Here is a 9404-nt window from a genome sequence, read left to right as displayed (position 1 = left end):
CATGTTTGCATTTAAATATTTTATATTGTTACCTCAGAAAATGTGCGGCAGTGTGATCCAAATATTGGGGGTAACCCGATACCTGCCAAACCAAACATTAGGGTTTTTTTTTACAGAGTGCCCTGTTTGCACTTTACTCTTTTACCTCAGGGCAGGTGTCTTCACCATTTGGCCCTCTAGCTGTTGTGGAAACACATAGCAACACATGCTGGTACATGTTGTTCCACAACAGCTGGAGGGACACATGTTGAAGACCCCTTGCGTTATGTGGAATTTTACAGTGACATGTTTGCACTTAAATATTTTATATTGTTACCTCAGAAAATGTGTGCCAACTGTTTAAAAGGAAAAATATAATAACAACTTTTGAACCAAATTTTTATAACTGAAAAACAAAATAAACAAAAATTGTTTGCACACAAAAACTTGTCTGTCTTCTCTACTGCAACATTGTTTGAAGATTAGCTGCAATGGTGGCCCTTATGCACTCGCTGGCAGCGTCATGCCCCCCCACCAAGCCTGGTGCATCATGTACAGCGACCCCCGCCCCATGATCATGTATATTCCACTCGGGGAGAAAGTTTTCCTTTTGAATCTCACATATGTTATGGAGAATGCAGCAGGCCGCTACTATATCTGGCATTATTTTCAGGTCCACATCATTCCTCTTCATGAGGCAGCGCCAGCGTCCTTTTAAACGCCCAAACGCATTCTCCACTGCCATACGGGCCGAACTTAGGGCATGGGTATAGGATGTCTGTTCGGGGGATAAGTGAACATGCTGGGTGTAGCCCTTCATTAGCCAGCGCTGTAATGGGTATGCTGCATCACCAATGAGATGGACCGGGATGTCCACACCATGTACGATCACCGATTTCTGTTAATAAAACATTAATATTATTACAGGGGTAAAACTTGACTATTGGTTTATGGGCGAACATTAGTTTAAGTAGTAAATAATCTTACCTCTCGAGGGAAAAGCCATCCACCAAGCTTGTCCTCAGCAATACTGTAAAGATCGGAGTTGGCGAGAACCCTTGCATCATGTGACCGTCCGGGCCACCCTATGAAGACATCTGTGAAACTAAAAATAAAGGTTTATGCATTATCATAAAACAGGCTAAGCCTATTTCAAACACATTAGTGAAACAGTGCTTACCAGTATTTGTGGTCCACTACAGCTTGCAGAACAATGGAATGCCAACCCTTACGATTGTAATAGTTTGCTGGGTTGTCACGGGGGGCGATGATGGGGATGTGGGTCCCATCTATGGCACCAGCACACTGTGGGTAGCCACGCTTCTTAAACCCTTTTATAGTCTCATCTAGCCGCTGTCCTTGTGGCAAGGAAATAAAGCGATGGTACATGGTATCCAGCAATGCCCGCGTGACCTGGTATACAATCTTGCAGACCGTGTCAATCCCTACTCCAAATAAACTGGAAACTGTGCGATACTCTCCAGGGGTAGCATACCACCAGAGAGCAATCGCTAATCTCCTGGCTGGCTCAATGGGCTTACGGAACCTGGTGGTCTGCATGGTTATTGCGGGGGACAGTAGTTCCAAAACATACTCGAATGTAGCGCGAGACATCCTGAAGTTTGCCATCCACTGCTCCTCCTGATATGCTAGAATAGTCTGCATGAATGCTTCCCCATGTCTGCGATCTTTCATTCACATTCTTCGGCTTGGTGTAGAGTTCATTGTTATGAGAGAAATAACAACAGTGGATGATATACGCGCTCTCCTCCTTTTCAAATATTTGCGTCGATAGGTAGCCCTCTCTGCAAAGAATTGAGCTCTCCTTCTCCAGCTCTGCAGTAGGTAGCACAAGGTGAAAAGCTGCATCAAGCTGTCTGTAGCAGAAAGCAGCAGTAAACTGCAAACAGTCTGCGACTCCATGCTAGACACAGCTACTGCACCGGTGTCCATTGCTGCAATGCTGTGAGCAGGCCCCACCCCTCCGTTTTGGTCCTTTTGATGACATCATCTTGATGAGACAGTAAAAAGTCCATTTGTAATGACAGCAATAGGCTTTTACAGAGCTTACCCGGGTTAGGTGGAAACAGATCAGACACGGGAATAACCCGTGTCGAAGTGTAGTGGAAATGGGGGAGCCGACACGGGTTGTAGCCGTGTTAAACATCCCGGATCGGACCCGGTACGTAGGTGGAAAAGGGGTATAAGATGCAGTGATTCACAGCTGTTTATTTATTTATTTATGTATTTATTTATTTTAAACTCTGTATATTTTGATTGGTCATTTTCAAAGCAGAAAGTCGCTGCAGAAACATTGTATTTAAATCAATATATATAAAGCTGAAGAGTGATCAAAATGATGTCATAATAATGGAAAGTAATGACAGTTGGTAAGAACTCTGACCCCTCCCACCTGTGTCAGTGATGTCATTTCCAGTGAGTAATGGCATACTGTAACACACATCTACGCTCTCCAGACACTTCTGTTATTTCCTACTCATCACATAACACCTCATGATAAAAACACGCACTCTCCTGAAAATCACCCAATAGCATTACAACATCGTCCAGTGGCATCACTATGGGGTTGTGGGCCATACGCGGGTGTCACCCGCCATGGGGTGACACCAAAGTGCAGAAGCTGGCACTGCATACAGAGTGGTCTCCGTGGGCAGCCCAGCATCTCCGAACCCCCAGGAAGACGAAAATGGGGGGGTGCTAATTAGAGATGAGCGGGTTCGGTTCCTCGGAATCCGAACCCGCACGAACTTCATGTTTTTTTCACGGGTCCGAGCAGACTCGGATCCTCCCGCCTTGCTCGGTTAACCCGAGCGCGCCCGAACGTCATCATGACGCTGTCGGATTCTCGCGAGACTCGGATTCTATATAAGGAGCCGCGCGTCGCCGCCATTTTCACACGTGCATTGAGATTGATAGGGAGAGGACGTGGCTGGCGTCCTCTCCATTTAGATTAGGGTTGAGAGAGAGAGAGAGAGATTGACCTGAGGCTGTGATACTGTAGAAGAGAGTGCAGAGTTTAGTGACTGACGACAACAGTGACCACCAGACAGTGCAGTTGTTTGTTTTATTTAATATATCCGTTCTCTGCCTGAAAAAAACGATACACACAGTGACTCAGTCACATACCATATCTGTGTGCACTGCTCAGCCCAGTGTGCTGCATCAATGTATATATATATCTGACTGTGCTCAGCTCACACAGCTTATAATTGTGGGGGAGACTGGGGAGCACTGCAGTGCCAGTTATAGGTTATAGCAGGAGCCAGGAGTACATAATATTATATTAAAATTAAACAGTGCACACTTTTGCTGCAGGAGTGCCACTGCCAGTGTGACTAGTGACCAGTGACCTGACCACCAGTATATATAATATTAGTAGTATACTATCTCTTAATCAACCAGTCTATATTAGCAGCAGACACAGTACAGTGCGGTAGTTCACGGCTGTGGCTACCTCTGTGTCGGCACTCGGCAGCCCGTCCATAATTGTATATACCACCTAACCGTGTTTTTTTTTTCTTTCTTTATAGTCATACTAGTTACGAGTATACTATCTCTTTATCAACCAGTCTATATTAGCAGCAGACACAGTACAGTGCGGTAGTTCACGGCTGTGGCTACCTCTGTGTCGGCACTCGGCAGCCCGTCCATAATTGTATATACCACCTAACCGTGGTTTTTTTTTCTTTCTTTATACATACATACTAGTTACGAGTATACTATCTCTTTATCAACCAGTCTATATTAGCAGCAGACACAGTACAGTGCGGTAGTTCACGGCTGTGGCTACCTCTGTGTCGGCACTCGGCAGCCCGTCCATAATTGTATATACCACCTAACCGTGGTTTTTTTTTCTTTCTTTATACATACATACTAGTTACGAGTATACTATCTCTTTATCAACCAGTCTATATATTAGCAGCAGACACAGTACAGTGCGGTAGTTCACGGCTGTGGCTACCTCTGTGTCGGCACTCGGCAGCCCGTCCATAATTGTATATACCACCTAACCGTGGTTTTTTTTTCTTTCTTTATACATACATACTAGTTACGAGTATACTATCTCTTTATCAACCAGTCTATATATTAGCAGCAGACACAGTACAGTGCGGTAGTTCACGGCTGTGGCTACCTCTGTGTCGGCACTCGGCAGCCCGTCCATAATTGTATATACCACCTAACCGTGGTTTTTTTTTCTTTCTTTATACATACATACTAGTTACGAGTATACTATCTCTTTATCAACCAGTCTATATTAGCAGCAGACACAGTACAGTGCGGTAGTTCACGGCTTGGCTACCTCTGTGTCGGCACTCGGCAGCCCGTCCATAATTGTATATACCACCTAACCGTGGTTTTTTTTTCTTTCTTTATACATACATACTAGTTACGAGTATACTATCTCTTTATCAACCAGTCTATATATTAGCAGCAGACACAGTACAGTGCGGTAGTTCACGGCTGTGGCTACCTCTGTGTCGGCACTCGGCAGCCCGTCCATAATTGTATATACCACCTAACCGTGGTTTTTTTTTCTTTCTTTATAGTCATACTAGTTACGAGTATACTATCTCTTTATCAACCAGTCTATATTAGCAGCAGACACAGTACAGTGCGGTAGTTCACGGCTGTGGCTACCTCTGTGTCGGCACTCGGCAGCCCGTCCATAATTGTATATACCACCTAACCGTGGTTTTTTTTTCTTTCTTTATACATACATACTAGTTACGAGTATACTATCTCTTTATCAACCAGTCTATATATTAGCAGCAGACACAGTACAGTGCGGTAGTTCACGGCTGTGGCTACCTCTGTGTCGGCACTCGGCAGCCCGTCCATAATTGTATATACCACCTAACCGTGGTTTTTTTTTCTTTCTTCTTTATACATACATACTACTACATCTCTTTATCAACCAGTCTATATTAGCAGCAGACACAGTACAGTACGGTAGTCCACGGCTGTAGCTACCTCTGTGTCGGCACTCGGCAGCCCGTCCATAATTGTATATACCACCTAACCGTGGTTTTTTTTTCTTTCTTTATACATACATACTAGTTACGAGTATACTATCTCTTTATCAACCAGTCTATATTAGCAGCAGACACAGTACAGTGCGGTAGTTCACGGCTTGGCTACCTCTGTGTCGGCACTCGGCAGCCCGTCCATAATTGTATATACCACCTAACCGTGGTTTTTTTTTCTTTCTTTATACATACATACTAGTTACGAGTATACTATCTCTTTATCAACCAGTCTATATATTAGCAGCAGACACAGTACAGTGCGGTAGTTCACGGCTGTGGCTACCTCTGTGTCGGCACTCGGCAGCCCGTCCATAATTGTATATACCACCTAACCGTGTTTTTTTTTTTCTTTCTTTATAGTCATACTAGTTACGAGTATACTATCTCTTTATCAACCAGTCTATATTAGCAGCAGACACAGTACAGTGCGGTAGTTCACGGCTGTGGCTACCTCTGTGTCGGCACTCGGCAGCCCGTCCATAATTGTATATACCACCTAACCGTGGTTTTTTTTTCTTTCTTTATACATACATACTAGTTACGAGTATACTATCTCTTTATCAACCAGTCTATATATTAGCAGCAGACACAGTACAGTGCGGTAGTTCATGGCTGTGGCTACCTCTGTGTCGGCACTCGGCAGCCCGTCCATAATTGTATATACCACCTAACCGTGGTTTTTTTTTCTTTCTTTATACATACATACTAGTTACGAGTATACTATCTCTTTATCAACCAGTCTATATATTAGCAGCAGACACAGTACAGTGCGGTAGTTCACGGCTGTGGCTACCTCTGTGTCGGCACTCGGCAGCCCGTCCATAATTGTATATACCACCTAACCGTGGTTTTTTTTTCTTTCTTTATAGTCATACTAGTTACGAGTATACTATCTCTTTATCAACCAGTCTATATTAGCAGCAGACACAGTACAGTGCGGTAGTTCACGGCTGTGGCTACCTCTGTGTCGGCACTCGGCAGCCCGTCCATAATTGTATATACCACCTAACCGTGGTTTTTTTTTCTTTCTTTATACATACATACTAGTTACGAGTATACTATCTCTTTATCAACCAGTCTATATATTAGCAGCAGACACAGTACAGTGCGGTAGTTCACGGCTGTGGCTTCCTCTGTGTCGGCACTCGGCAGCCCGTCCATAATTGTATACTAGTATCCAATCCATCCATCTCCATTGTTTACCTGAGGTGCCTTTTAGTTGTGCCTATTAAAATATGGAGAACAAAAATGTTGAGGTTCCAAAATTAGGGAAAGATCAAGATCCACTTCCACCTCGTGCTGAAGCTGCTGCCACTAGTCATGGCCGAGACGATGAAATGCCAGCAACGTCGTCTGCCAAGGCCGATGCCCAATGTCATAGTACAGAGCATGTCAAATCCAAAACACCAAATATCAGTAAAAAAAGGACTCCAAAACCTAAAATAAAATTGTCGGAGGAGAAGCGTAAACTTGCCAATATGCCATTTACCACACGGAGTGGCAAGGAACGGCTGAGGCCCTGGCCTATGTTCATGGCTAGTGGTTCAGCTTCACATGAGGATGGAAGCACTCAGCCTCTCGCTAGAAAAATGAAAAGACTAAAGCTGGCAAAAGCAGTAGCACCGCAAAGAACTGTGCGTTCTTCGAAATCCCAAATCCACAAGGAGAGTCCGACTCCAATTGTGTCGGTTGCGATGCCTGACCTTCCCAACACTGGACGTGAAGAGCATGCGCCTTCCACCATTTGCACGCCCCCTGCAAGTGATGGAAGGAGCACCCGCAGTCCAGTTCCTGATAGTCAGATTGAAGATGTCAGTGTTGAAGTACACCAGGATGAGGAGGATATGGGTGTTGCTGGCGCTGGGGAGGAAATTGACCAGGAGGATTCTGATGGTGAGGTGGTTTGTTTAAGTCAGGCACCCGGGGAGACACCTGTTGTCCGTGGTAGGAATATGGCCGTTGACATGCCTGGTGAAAATACCAAAAAAATCAGCTCTTCGGTGTGGTAGTATTTCACCAGAAATGCGGACAACAGGTGTCAAGCCGTGTGTTCCCTTTGTCAAGCTGTAATAAGTAGGGGTAAGGACGTTAACCACCTCGGAACATCCTCCCTTATACGTCACCTGCAGCGCATTCATAATAAGTCAGTGACAAGTTCAAAAACTTTGGGTGACAGCGGAAGCAGTCCACTGACCAGTAAATCCCTTCCTCTTGTAACCAAGCTCACGCAAACCACCCCACCAACTCCCTCAGTGTCAATTTCCTCCTTCCCCAGGAATGCCAATAGTCCTGCAATTCCTGGGGAAGTCACTGGCAATTCTGACGAGTCCTCTCCTGCCTGGGATTCCTCCGATGCATCCTTGCGTGTAACGCCTACTGCTGCTGGCGCTGCTGTTGTTGCTGCTGGGAGTCGATGGTCATCCCAGAAGGGAAGTCGTAAGCACACTTTTACTACTTCCACCAAGCAATTGACTGTCCAACAGTCCTTTGCGAGGAAGATGAAATATCACAGCAGTCATCCTGTTGCAAAGCGGATAACTGAGGCCTTGACAACTATGTTGGTGTTAGACGTGCGTCCGGTATCCACCGTTAGTTCACAGGGAACTAGACAATTTCTTGAGGTAGTGTGCCCCCGTTACCAAATACCATCTAGGTTCCACTTCTCTAGGCAGGCGATACCGAGAATGTACACGGACGTCAGAAAAAGACTCACCAGTGTCCTAAAAAATGCAGTTGTACCCAATGTCCACTTAACCACGGACATGTGGACAAGTGGAGCAGGGCAGGGTCAGGACTATATGACTGTGACAGCCCACTGGGTAGATGTATGGACTCCCGCCGCAAGAACAGCAGCGGCGGCACCAGTAGCAGCATCTCGCAAACGCCAACTCTTTCCTAGGCAGGCTACGCTTTGTATCACCGGTTTCCAGAATACGCACACAGCTGAAAACCTCTTACGGCAACTGAGGAAGATCATCGCGGAATGGCTTACCCCAATTGGACTCTCCTGTGGATTTGTGGCATCGGACAACGCCAGCAATATTGTGTGTGCATTAAATCTGGGCCAATTCCAGCACGTCCCATGTTTTGCACATACCTTGAATTTGGTGGTGCAGAATTTTTTTAAAAACGACAGGGGCGTGCAAGAGATGCTGTCGGTGGCCAGAAGAATTGCGGGACACTTTCGGCGTACAGGCACCACGTACAGAAAACTGGAGCACCACCAAAAACTACTGAACCTGCCCTGCCATCATCTGAAGCAAGAAGTGGTAACGAGGTGGAATTCAACCCTGTATATGCTTCAGAGGTTGGAGGAGCAGCAAAAGGCCATTCAAGCCTATACAATTGAGCACGATATAGGAGGTGGGATGCACCTGTCTCAAGCGCAGTGGAGAATGATTTCAACGTTGTGCAAGGTTCTGATGCCCTTTGAACTTGCCACACGTGAAGTCAGTTCAGACACTGCCAGCCTGAGTCAGGTCATTCCCCTCATCAGGCTTTTGCAGAAGAAGCTGGAGACATTGAAGGAGGAGCTAACACGGAGCGATTCCGCTAGGCATGTGGGACTTGTGGATGGAGCCCTTAATTCGCTTAGCAAGGATTCACGGGTGGTCAATCTGTTGAAATCAGAGCACTACATTTTGGCCACCGTGCTCGATCCTAGATTTAAAGCCTACCTTGGATCTCTCTTTCCGGCAGACACAAGTCTGCTGGGGTTCAAACACCTGCTGGTGAGTAAATTGTCAAGTCAAGCGGAACGCGACCTGTCAACAACATCTCCTCCTTCACATTCTCCCGCAACTGGGGGTGCGAGGAAAAGGCTCAGAATTCCGAGCCCACCCGCTGGCGGTGATGCAGGGCAGTCTGGAGCGACTGCTGATGCTGACATCTGGTCCGGACTGAAGGACCTGACAACGATTACGGACATGTCGTCTACTGTCACTGCATATGATTCTCTCCCCATTGAAAGAATGGTGGAGGATTATATGAGTGACCGCATCCAAGTAGGCACGTCACACAGTCCGTACTTATACTGGCAGGAAAAAGAGGCAATTTGGAGGCCCTTGCACAAACTGGCTTTATTCTACCTAAGTTGCCCTCCCACAAGTGTGTACTCCGAAAGAGTGTTTAGTGCCGCCGCTCACCTTGTCAGCAATCGGCGTACGAGGTTACATCCAGAAAATGTGGAGAAGATGATGTTCATTAAAATGAATTATAATCAATTCCTCCGTGGAGACATTCACCAGCAGCAATTGCCTCCACAAAGTACACAGGGAGCTGAGATGGTGGATTCCAGTGGGGACGAATTGATAATCTGTGAGGAGGGGGATGTACACGGTGATATATCGGAGGATGATGATGAGGTGGACATCTTGC

The sequence above is a fragment of the Pseudophryne corroboree genome, chromosome 1 (genome assembly GCF_028390025.1).
Source record: "Pseudophryne corroboree isolate aPseCor3 chromosome 1, aPseCor3.hap2, whole genome shotgun sequence".
In the NCBI taxonomy this organism is placed as follows: domain Eukaryota; kingdom Metazoa; phylum Chordata; class Amphibia; order Anura; family Myobatrachidae; genus Pseudophryne; species Pseudophryne corroboree.
The sequence above is the reverse complement of the archived record's forward strand: the minus strand, read 5'-3'. Positions refer to the sequence as shown.